Below are 12023 nucleotides of genomic sequence, written 5' to 3'. Positions count from 1 at the left end.
ATTTTGACTAGGGCCTTACCAGGAGATAAATAACTTGTATTTTAAAACAATAACAATGATTACAATGGGCATCATCGTCCACACGGGTTAATTCCAATCTGTTTTAAAACACATATTCTCAGCTGCCGTGCTTGACTGGCACGACTAGGTCTACGTAGAAACACTGACGTACTGAAAGAGTACATCAGTCGAGTCCGACTTGTTTTAGGCGGGCAATGCATTTCCCTATACCAACGAGGCAGCTTATTAATAAACAGATTTCAAAGAGACATATGGACTAAATAAAATACAAAATACAAGGAGCAGCCTCGCCCTTATATAGCCTAGCTCTTTCGACCTCAACTGCAATAGCTATATGTGAGACACTATTCGAATGTACTTCATCCAGCCAGGGTGGAACAAATACAAGCTATATATACTTTAGGACCAAAGGCCTTAACTTTATGTCACATACATATCTGAAGTCGGCTGTGATATTTTTAATCTTATCGTATTATTTGGTTGAATGTTTACTTTGTTAATAATAATCCCAGATTGTTTGAGGTTTTCCTATAAATCGTGTTGGCGTTTCTTGTCGTCTAAAAGAACAATTTGGGGCTGAGAAAGTGTAATTTGCAACCGACAAGATTTAATTTGGAAAAGCAGAATGGCACCGACGATCAGGCAGTAGCCCCCTATATACAGATGATATTATAGCGTAACCATTATGATTGGTCAATTATGTCGGGGCCCTGACATGTAAACTCAAGGCCCCCACTTGTAATCTCGGGGCCCGGTTTTCACCATCTCACTTTTACAGCTTTGTACAAAAGGCCATTTCGTGCCGATTTCAAATATGAGGTTTGATCTTTTTTTGTACAGTGAATGTGCAGTGACTGAAATGAATAAAACCCTTGACTTGGTCTTTCATCCACAAAAAGCACTAGTAAACTACTACTTAAAAGAACTGACCACCTCCAAATAAAGTTTTTACTCGTCGCCCTGAAGGCCATTTCTTTCTGATTTGAAATATGATATTTGATTATTGTTATTATTTTTTCTTTTTACATTTTTGTACAGTGAATAAAATGCAAATATAGACTGAGATTCCAGACGGTGACCTTTCTGGACCGCATTGAACAAACACATACCGTGACGTCACCGATTCTTTTTAGGTGGTCACAAAAGAAGTTTATACTCATATATCATGGTGGCCGGTTTTATGAGAGAGGATAACGGAGTGTCCGACGTGTACGGCCGACCTTTGGCAAGTTTCCCAACTATCCATCGTCGGCAAGCCCCCACGATTAGTGACACTGAGTTAAATACACAAATTCACGCTCCAAGGCTGGGATTGAACACGCCTCTCATGTGTCAGAGCAATTGAAAAACCGACACATTTACCACTCGGCCACCAACATAACGCTTACCGCCTCCTATATGTGAAATGTTCTTTGCCACAGCGTAAAAAAAACAATTAAATAAATCAAATAATTGCTATAATGAATCTGGTGTTTTACATTGTTTTGGCAGTGCGCATTGTGGTCAGTTTATTCATCGTGTTTAATTATATAGCCAAGTTGTATATCTGAACAGCTGCAATCAGAGCTCAACTAAGATAAATATTTTAAAAAGTATTTGAATATTGAACTACTGAATGTTTCTTTTTGCATAATTCCGTCCTAATTTTGTACTTGATATACTTTCTTGGTTTTTTGGTGGTTTGTGTTAAACGTCGCTTTGACCTTGTAACCGTTGATCTGGAACGTCTATTTTTGTGGACGGCTGGTATACAAATGTCTGTTTAGTCGCATAGATTACGGGTATCGACTTGGAGGAACAACTCTTCATGGTTTACGTGTGTCATGGTTTACATGATTGTCGGCCAAGGCTAAGGCCGAGAGGGCCCCAGTTATCCATTCCCCTCTTAGGTTATATACCATGATGTACTCTATAACATCAGCGTCTTACTTGACGTTATCTCAAAATACCTTCCTGGTTAAATGAGCAGTTCAAATGGCGCCGTCCTTAAATTTGATAGGGGAATATGATTTATTTCTTCTCCATTCACGGGCTTGGCCATGTTTCTTCTAGTATTCTATATCTAGATGACCTTGACCCCATGTGTAACAGCCCGTATGATGCCGATGAAGGACAGTTACGCATAACCAATGGTGAAAACAACTCAGTAAGACGTTATTGTAATTATGATAAGGCAGATATTCGTAGACAGTGAAGCGGCAGAAATAGTCGAGGCCGTGACGATCGAAAATAACGACAGACCACGGATTCTCTCGAATTGCACAAGTGTGCTTGTGAAGACGTTGATGGGCGAACATTCAGGAATTTGAGACAATGCTATATTATTTGAACCAACCAGTGAAAAAAAAAGAACTGTCTTAAGATTTTAAAATGAAAAAAGGATTGAAGAAATAAATAAAAGAGCAGGATTTAACACCATATTGGCAAGACTTCAGCAACATATCTTGTCGAAAACACGCCAGAATCAGGAATAAGCATCAATACGTTTCAATATTTGAATGACATCACCCACAATCAGAACAAAAGCAAACAAACACTTTTTCAGTAAAACCATGCAGCCAAAACCCAAAAATCAATTAATATTCGAAGATAACATTAAGTGTAGTTTGTCTTTTAAGTATTTATGGTAGTGCCTTCACTGAGGACAAAATAATGTTATAAATGAGTAGCCAATAGGGCAAGTTCTCTTCAGCAAGAGAGAGAACTGGGTTGGTCGGCTCTTCACCAAGTTTTTCTCATAAAGGACCGTGATGTTATATTCTTTTCCCTGCCCACGTCAAGGGGACCTCATGATTCGAAAAATAATAAGTAATCTCACTCCTTTCAGCTTGATCAATAACTGGCCAGGAAACTATAAACTGACCATATCTATCAATTAAGTTAACACATTCTCCAGGTGCTACAATTATACAATGATATTTACTAGATATTTACTTATGATATTTACCTATGTGTCAACATGCACGCTGTAGACTACATGTGCACATAAGCATGATTTTCGTGTTTAATTAGAAAATATGACAAAATATCACATAAATTGCAAACGTTGGATGGTGTTAATCTCATTAAATATCTCACAACATTTCCAGACGTTGCCTGTTGTTTTTAGCAAGGTGGTGAAGTTATTTATACCAAAAAACGCTTATTCCCGCCAATCACATAAATATCTACTATCTGCTTATATCAACACAGTAGTTGCTCGCTACTGTGTATTTACTGTTTATGCATAACTATATTCACGCCTTCGTGACATACTAATGGAGATAAATGAGTGTTAGCTTTCTACGGTTGGGAGGTCTGGGTGTTTGTGTGGGCAGTATGAACGGGGGCGAGGGAAATGGTAGAGATCACACTGCTGGGAGGAATGAGTAAATGCGAAGATACGTATTTGTACATATACAGGCAGGCAAAAGTAAAGGCCCACTCAGAGCTGTGTGAAAACACATGACTCTGCCTTTACGCCATAGTGCTTGTGAATAATAAAACTTTTTTCTTTAATCGTCGTGTATATACATACAGAAAACGTGAGCTAAATCAGGACTTGTTTTAGGCGGGTTAATTTGTGTTTCTGATCACGACACATACCGCCTTTCATAGATCTAACTCGATTCGAATGTATCAATGACGAATGAATGATTATGCATGAATTAACGCCGCTTTAGCATTACTTCAGCCATATCGGGGCGATGTATGAGAGTGCTATGAAATTCTCCTGATTTTACAATCCAAGCATACGTATTGTTTCCACTTTGCAAAGGTCGGTGGTTTACCTCGTACGCTGTGGTTACCTCTGTTTACAGCATTGACCAACATCTTAATAGGCCAAAGTCACACGTGTGAGATACACACATATGCATTTTATAGTCACTTGTGTTACATAAACAGATATGCCTAGAATAGTTATTTGTGTGACATATACAGATATGCATTTTATAGTCACTTGTGTGACATATAGAGATATACATATTATAGTCACTGGTGTGACATGTACAGATATGCGAATTATAATCACTTGTGTGAGATATACAGATATGGTGAAAACATGTGGTCTTCTGCACAAGTTGCATTGTGTGTATACAAGCGGCCATACAAGCCCCGTCCACCGATTATTGTCACCGAAGCACCACGAACAATGAGATCGGGGAAATGTCTTCATTTTGAAAGTATATGATTTTATTCTAGGCGAGAGTATATAAGCATGTCATCAGTGATATTTGAACGGTCACACAATCTGTGGAGATTAACGTGTTAACTGTGCTTTCAAGGTCGCTTCCAACATTAGTTGCATGCATGGTTTTGTCACGATAGTGCCCATTTGCACAAGTCCAGTACCAGTACGTCAATTAGCGATTGATCAATAAGATCGTTTATCAAATCCAGCCCATCCTCGTTCAGCTCCGACTCCCAGTCAAGAGATATGTCAGGGCTTCACCTTGTTTCTTCCAACCAAAAATCTGACTGCGTTAAACCTGAATTAAATGAACAAGAATGCGAATTCATGGGCGGATGAAACTCCAGAGTAAACCAACACCCTTCGCTTTGTACATGATTAATTAAACATCCTGGCATAGAGAAGTTCGAACTTGCGAACGGCTTCAGGGAGTCCATTCTGACGCAGGGATATCCGTACAATATTGGTGGCCTTCATTGAACGTTAGAGCGTACAAACGGGCACATGAGCGTTGTCGTCCGCTTTTGGTCGCCAAGTTCTAACGAGCAGCGAGCCTGTCCATGACCAAGTTTGATGTATTTGTTTGATTGGGGTTAACATTGCTTCCATCATTATTTCGGTCAAGGCCGGGTTTGAACCTGCACCTTTATCGTATAGTAATTGAATAGCTATCACCTTAACAACTTAAATTCGCGACGACCCACTCCCATCATAGATTTATAACGCCTCGCGGCATTGTTGTTGTTCCCCAAATGTGATATACATATGGGTTAGTCCGCAGCATTCCGGCTACATAGTGAGCCGCTGATGATGGCCCTGTTTTGCCAGAACTTTGTGTAATGCCTCTCCAGTAAACCCAAGAACATGATGCAAATTTACAGTAAACAAATGGACCGTTTTCAGCGTATACAAACCCAGAGAGAGACTGGTACAAATGAAATATGTGTTATACTCCATCAAATGTAGATCCAACTTGCCATACAGGAAAGGTAACAGGAGATATGGGTACACCAAATCCATACTGAATGAACACGTAAATAAACAACATTGCATTACTAAATGTTCAGCAGTAACTTGCCAAAAATCACTGGTTTTCTCTGGGTATCGTATTTAGGTGAAGCATTCTTGAAGATGGCTTTAAACAGAAATCAAATAAATAAATAAACAGCATTATTTTTAATGACAAGGTAACTCGAACGTACCATTGAAATTGGATGTGTTCATCATTTCTGACTATAACCACTCCAACACGCTATATTTCGTTCCCTAAAACGAAAAGGTTTGATACTTTGAAGCTCAGATGAATATTTAAGGAGGTTGTTTTCACTTTGTCAAGGGAACTAAAAATAGAAAGACTTAGTTTCCGTACATAGATTGCATAATTCACATGCTTTAATCTGGGGGGATGCCAGGCAAGTACGTCCGAAATTCCACTCCGGTATCTGCTGCATAGTCTCACTCTCTCCAGAAACCACTTCCGGTTTCAGACGCGCGGTGTTCATCTCTTTAGGGGAGTATACAAACACGTTACGTAAGTACGTATATATTAAAGCAAATCGGAAGTTTAGAAATGCAGTGAAATTCTCATTTGTGGACTTCCTGTTGTGGGAGTTGGCCAGAGGAATGTGGAGCAGCCGGGCCAGCTGTTTGGCCAAGGTGCACGTGTGCCCACAAACGTCCGGGCCTTGCAAGTTTTACACTACACAACAATTCAGTCAGTACAAGTCTTGAGGGACGTCCTTACGCAGGCAACAAACTCTGCAGGAAATAGTAGCCACTTATGTTCTGAATCCTGGGCTACGTCTGCTGTTGTATTGCTACGAAAGAGTTATCGTCCTTAGTTTAATATGGCCGCCATTTGTTTCTTCGGATACGCATTTCGAACAATACGTTAACATGCATGGGTTTGCTGTCTTGGGTAAGAATTGATGTGAACGTCACTGTTTTGACAGCAAACAGACGCGTACGTCGATTTACGTTAGCCAGTGCCACCAGAAAGCAATCGCCAGTAAACATAAAACTCATCCGAGTAAATAAAATCTAGAAAAAATCGTTTGTCTAAGCCATAAGTGTCTTATCTTCGCTCGCTAATGTCATTTATATTAATTATTTCGCAAGTCTGTTTATTGATTAATTAATCAAAAATGGTTGTTCTCTGTGATTGACTACAACTGTTTTTTTGTTGTTTTCTTGTCTTATATCGATGTATTGATTAGTGTTAAACGCTGTGCCAAGAATTTTTCACTAATGTAAGTGACGACGATCAGGTGATGACACTGAAATGTATACGGAGTAAACCACCAGCCTTCGCCCTGCATAACTTACAAAACTCCTGACTAAAGACCGTAAACCAGAGATACCAGCTACTTAAATTGCTTTTATAGAGTTGCATCGGCCACACTACACTTCCTTACGATGCATTCTATCTTGTGTATTTTGTATTTATATATATATATATATATATATATATATATATATATATATATATATTGATTATGTTGGGTACAAACCAATTGTTTATATGCACTGAACACACCAAGTTTCATGAAAAGCCGCCCGGGTGCATACTGTACATAGCTACAACCCACACAAACCATTACGATCAGAAATTGCTTTTTTTGTGTGGCTCAATTTTTATTGATTACACGCATGAATTGCGTAACAGATCTAGTTTTATTTAAATTGCACCACCTATTTTCAGTACATTGCTCTATTTGTGGCCTTACATAACTCGTTTGGCCACCTCAGTTGAGGTTAGATTGCCCCGGCCACGTATTGCGCGTTTACCAGTGATCACACAAGCCACTCTCGTGTATAAGGTACGCCTCAGGTAGAAAACATCATAATTGAGACTTGTATGGAATATTTCTGATTGCCATCTCCTTCGCTTGAGCAAATGTAATCACCAGTTAATTGGTTTCCAGGCAATTCGTCATCAGGGAACCTGATCCAGAAACAGGTTAATCAGTACTGCCTAGAAAAACGGTATATAACATTCGGTCTAATCTCCCTTATGAGAGATTGCGCACCACAGAGTGTTTGATTTGGCCACGCGTTAATCTCTCTTACGGTTTTACCTGCACGTAACCCCAGTACTTTCTCGCCTTGTATGGCCTCAATCAGTTTGAAGTTGTAGACTAAAAAGAACATAACCCGACAGCGGCCAGTTATGTGGTCAATGATGATGATGATGACGACACTATCAAGACATCGGCATTCATGATATAGAACAATCAGGAGGATTTAAATATAAATGGTGAGGCAATGAAGATGATGATAGTAATACTAATTAAGATGCTGACGATGACGACAACTATGACGACGACAAGAACCGCAAAACATGGGAGTAACCGTACGAAAGCCTAAACTGATGATACAGAAAGTAATCACGAAGACAACAACATGGACGATGATAATACATGTACAAATGATGATAGAGAAAGGATGATTTTGATGGCAGTGTTAATGAGAACGATGCTGACAATGACGACAACGATGACGATAAAGATGACGAATACAACAAACTGAAAGATGGGCGAAGGCGTAGATATTGATGATGATGGCGATCAAGACGATATGTCAGTACATGCAATACTGATATAGCAAATGATACATTAATATCAGACTTACATCTTTCCGCAACACGTTTAGTTTCATACAGAATTCAAGGTCATGAACACTGTATTTTATGTGCATTTGCCCATATCCATTACCCCAGCCTGTAACAGTTCATTGAACCTCACGTATATATCACAGAACAAGGGTAGTGTGGTGTCGTTCTTAACGATAGGGAAAACCTTGAGTGTGTCTGCTCGGACTTCAGCTATACCATGTAACAGATGGCTGTTGTATATCAAATTTACAAGCCCCCCTCCCCCACCCACATCTTACCATTCCATCCTTCTTCATTACAGTCGTATCCCTCCCCTTGTCCACCGCTCTCCCTATCCCATCTCTCCCACTCAAGTGTCTCCCAGTTTTGTGGACACTTGCCGTGAGAGTTCTCTGACGAAAGCTGCTATGGTTAACATTTCAAATTCCTCTGCTTCAACAACTTAATGGCAACTCACGGTCCGCTGATTAAACAACTTGTCCTGTTTTTTTGTCAATGAATGGGACATAACAAGATAGTTGTGACGCGAACTGTGACGTCACCGAGATGGCTGCTCATGCCAATAGAGAGATAACCAATGAAAAGAATATCCAAGGTTACCACTGTTTACAGAACACTCCCGTTTAACAACAGTTAAATGTTAAGCGGTCCTTATATGCCTAAGAGGCATAGAAGAACATGTCAAGTATTATTTCGTAGGTAATACACATAGATTTCATTTATTTATTTGACCTTTTTCCTTTTTTTTAACTATTTCCTTTTTGATTGGGGTTTTACGCCGTACTCACGGGAGTTTCACTTATACCTATTACGGTGGTCAATATTATGGTGGGAGGAAATCGGGGGGAGCCCGGGGAAAACCCAGGACAGGTTGCACGTACACGGGCCATATGCCACCAGAGATAAAGCCAGCAAGAGCTGGACTTGAATTCAGCACCATTTGACGGCGGTTAGATTTAGTGGTGGAGGAAATCGGAACACCCTGAGTAAACCAAGGACCTTCACCAGGTACCTGACAAACCTCCTGACTTAAAGCCGAGTCATGGAGCACTAGCTAGATTCGAGCCTGCGACCTCATTGTTCAGAAATCAATCATATTTCGCGAAACTATAACTCATTAGCCCAATGTGCACAAACGTATGCACCTTGTAGTTATAAGGATCCCGTGATGTTTTGATCGCAGTAGTTGTTTTCTAACATAGTCATAAATTATTTTCTTTCCTAAGAAACACCATATAGTCAGTAGCAGCTATAATAATGGTTTGGCGGATTACACCATACTCAGAATCATTGGCGCAACCTGCAAATTCTTATGCAAGTTAACTACATGGTGGTAAAAACACACTGTAAAAACATTACAGCACGTAGGGAAAGATTTAAATACTTTTTTACGACATAATTTAAGAGACAAACCAATTAATCCAGCATCCATTACGATAGGTTAATTTGTCATTCCCGGGATTGTCCACATATTTTCTGAGGAGCTAAAAGAGACATTTTTGTCATTCTGTAGAAACTCAGTCGTGCTTGACTGACATGTACGGACCGTTTTAGCCTCGGGTGGCTAAGGTTTAAACAGCCAGTTGACAAGAGAACCTGATTTACGACCATGACCGGCTGGGTACTTGACAAGAAAGCTATTTCTCGGGTTTCTTTCCATGTAAAACATAAGGGCAGTGATTTTATCGGCACTAGCTATCAGGCTGCTTGGTGTCAACTGCTCTGCGCATTGTCCCACTACTCTCTCTTCACGTATGACGATAGTCGGACAGTTGACATAGCTCTGTATATGTGTCAATTTAGGCCAGTATAGAGTCAGAGTCTTGACAGATGCGTGCAACTCAAGGAGCCATGCCCCATTAGATTTCATCGTCTTTAGTATTTAGCAGATTTGTCACAATACACCCGGGTGTTTGAAAACAACATTCCGCACGTGCCGTGATGTCAGGTATGCGTTTGTATGACAAGATAGACGACCTAGTAGTGAATATCTTATATAATCTCATTTGACGTCATTAACATGAAATCATACATTTTAGTGCTAGTAATTATTTTTTTCTCCTTTGTCCAAATTTAAAACAATTATATAGTCCAAAATACAGCATTTCTTTCTTTTGTTATTTGACAATTGCAAGCGGTCCACTCGGTGCCCTATCTGTTGAGATCGAACTTTGCCACTGGACGAGAAAGAGACCTTTTCTAATCTAATATGTTATGGCACTAGGACTGTTTATTTACATTTCTCTATTTATTTATTATTTATTCATTCACTGACGAACTTCCTTCCGTGTGACACAGGCTTCACACCAGACCAACAGATTAAAATAATACTGTTCTGCAATTGGTGCACTTCATTTTGCTCTGGAGCTTACCATAAGACAACAAAAAGGCTTCACTGAAAGAATCGAAAGCGGCCTCAAGAGCAATAAATAAGTTTCCAAGTTGAGAGAAAGGCCCAAATCGGACAATTGTTGCTGATAGGGGAGCTTTGACGTCCTATAAAAAATGAGCCCTATTATTTTTTAACATTTATTGTCACATGCACTGAAAAAAAAACGCGTGAAGTTATTCGGAGTAGATGAACGATGTGAAAAACCGAGGAGCTAAGCGTTTGTGAATGTAAGAAATTTCTGAGAATGGAAATGGGCGTCATTTGTGCCTGGAACATGGTGAGACAGCTCATCGGTAAACTGATGTCAACACAAGTTGCCTAACATTTTTAAAGTCACATCATGTAGTAGGACTTTTAGCGACAAAAGATTTCGAACTCTAAACTCACCTATTATGCATTTTCCAGGAGCGACCAGGTAAACAGAAACAGTATTACATATTGTTGACTATACAAAAAACTCCCATGGACTCTAAACAATTCTTAATCACCATATTTGAAAGCCCATAAAGCTTAGATTCAAGTGGCATATTCAAGATATCATAGACAGAGTATGTTTTTGATGGGCTTTAATTTCACTTAAACTTTCCTAAAATAGAAAATAGTAATTCCTTTTGGAAAAACATCTGGACTTCTCTTCCAAGTAATTCATTTTAAGCATGTTTCTATCACAGATTCAAGGTAAAAGATAATTATAGGCAAGGAAATGTATTCCTTTACACCACTTATGCTTAAGTATAAATATGTGTAAATAACTAGACAAGGGGAAATAACACCTGAGTCCGTGTAATTCTTTTTTATAAACAGATCGGTCCAGACATGGACGAAAGGGCCTAAAGTGAATAAAACTCTATTTTACACACAGATGCAGACGAGAGGGTCATTAGTCCTACGTACGTGTCCACATTAAATCTCACAACGTTTCAAAAACTTGTATATTGTGTGATGAGTTGATATTACATGCTATTCTGTTTTTTCACTTCAAACATGTATATTTTGGACACCAATGATGCTCAAGGAATGTGGTAACATGTCAGATAATTGCCTTGTTTTCGTGTAGAAAATATCCCGAAGGCTATAGCTGACAAATTGAGAGCGTATTTTTAGACAGTGTGGAGAAGCTATTAATTGGCAATTATCAAAGTGGCGTTCTGCAGACTCTCTGCAGGGGAGAAATCCAGTCGACTGTTTGCGGGTCAAATACCCAGGAGTGGCGGGCAAAATCTATGTGGACTCGGTCATTATACAGCGCTTGGATTACCTCCTGCCAAATACAAGACACAACGCCAGGGGTTGGCCGTGGAATTTTAATTCAATCACCAATTAAACGAACCAAATCGAAGTACAAGCGTCAATGAACCAAAAATTTCTCGACGGCTAATTTAATAAAAACCGTTACGAATTACTTGAACAAGTTTAGGATTCTGATTCAATCTTTGACACCAAAATAAAGTAAGATGTGTGCGAAACTAGTGCGTTAATTATACGGAAAATGGGAATTGATTAATTTTGCAGCTATGTATATACTGACCCCAAAGTTCATTTCTTACAGATAAATTGTTTGTAAATAAAATGATTTTGATCAGTTTGTAGGCCTATCATCTGGAAAAAAACGGGTTTCGTGCTGTCTATATTTCACAATTCCACAAAACAGAAAGTTCATAGGAACAGACACTACCTAATGACCTCAGCGGTACGGCATACAGTTTCGTAGCTTTCGGCCCCTGTTAATTTCTTAAACAGTGTTAGTGAGCTTTGACAACACAGGTGGGCTATTTCTTGTGCTATTTAATCTACTGTGCTACCGAATCTGTGAAGCAACTAATCAG

The sequence above is a fragment of the Liolophura sinensis genome, chromosome 6 (genome assembly GCF_032854445.1).
Source record: "Liolophura sinensis isolate JHLJ2023 chromosome 6, CUHK_Ljap_v2, whole genome shotgun sequence".
NCBI classification, from domain to species: domain Eukaryota; kingdom Metazoa; phylum Mollusca; class Polyplacophora; order Chitonida; family Chitonidae; genus Liolophura; species Liolophura sinensis.
The sequence above is the reverse complement of the archived record's forward strand: the minus strand, read 5'-3'. Positions refer to the sequence as shown.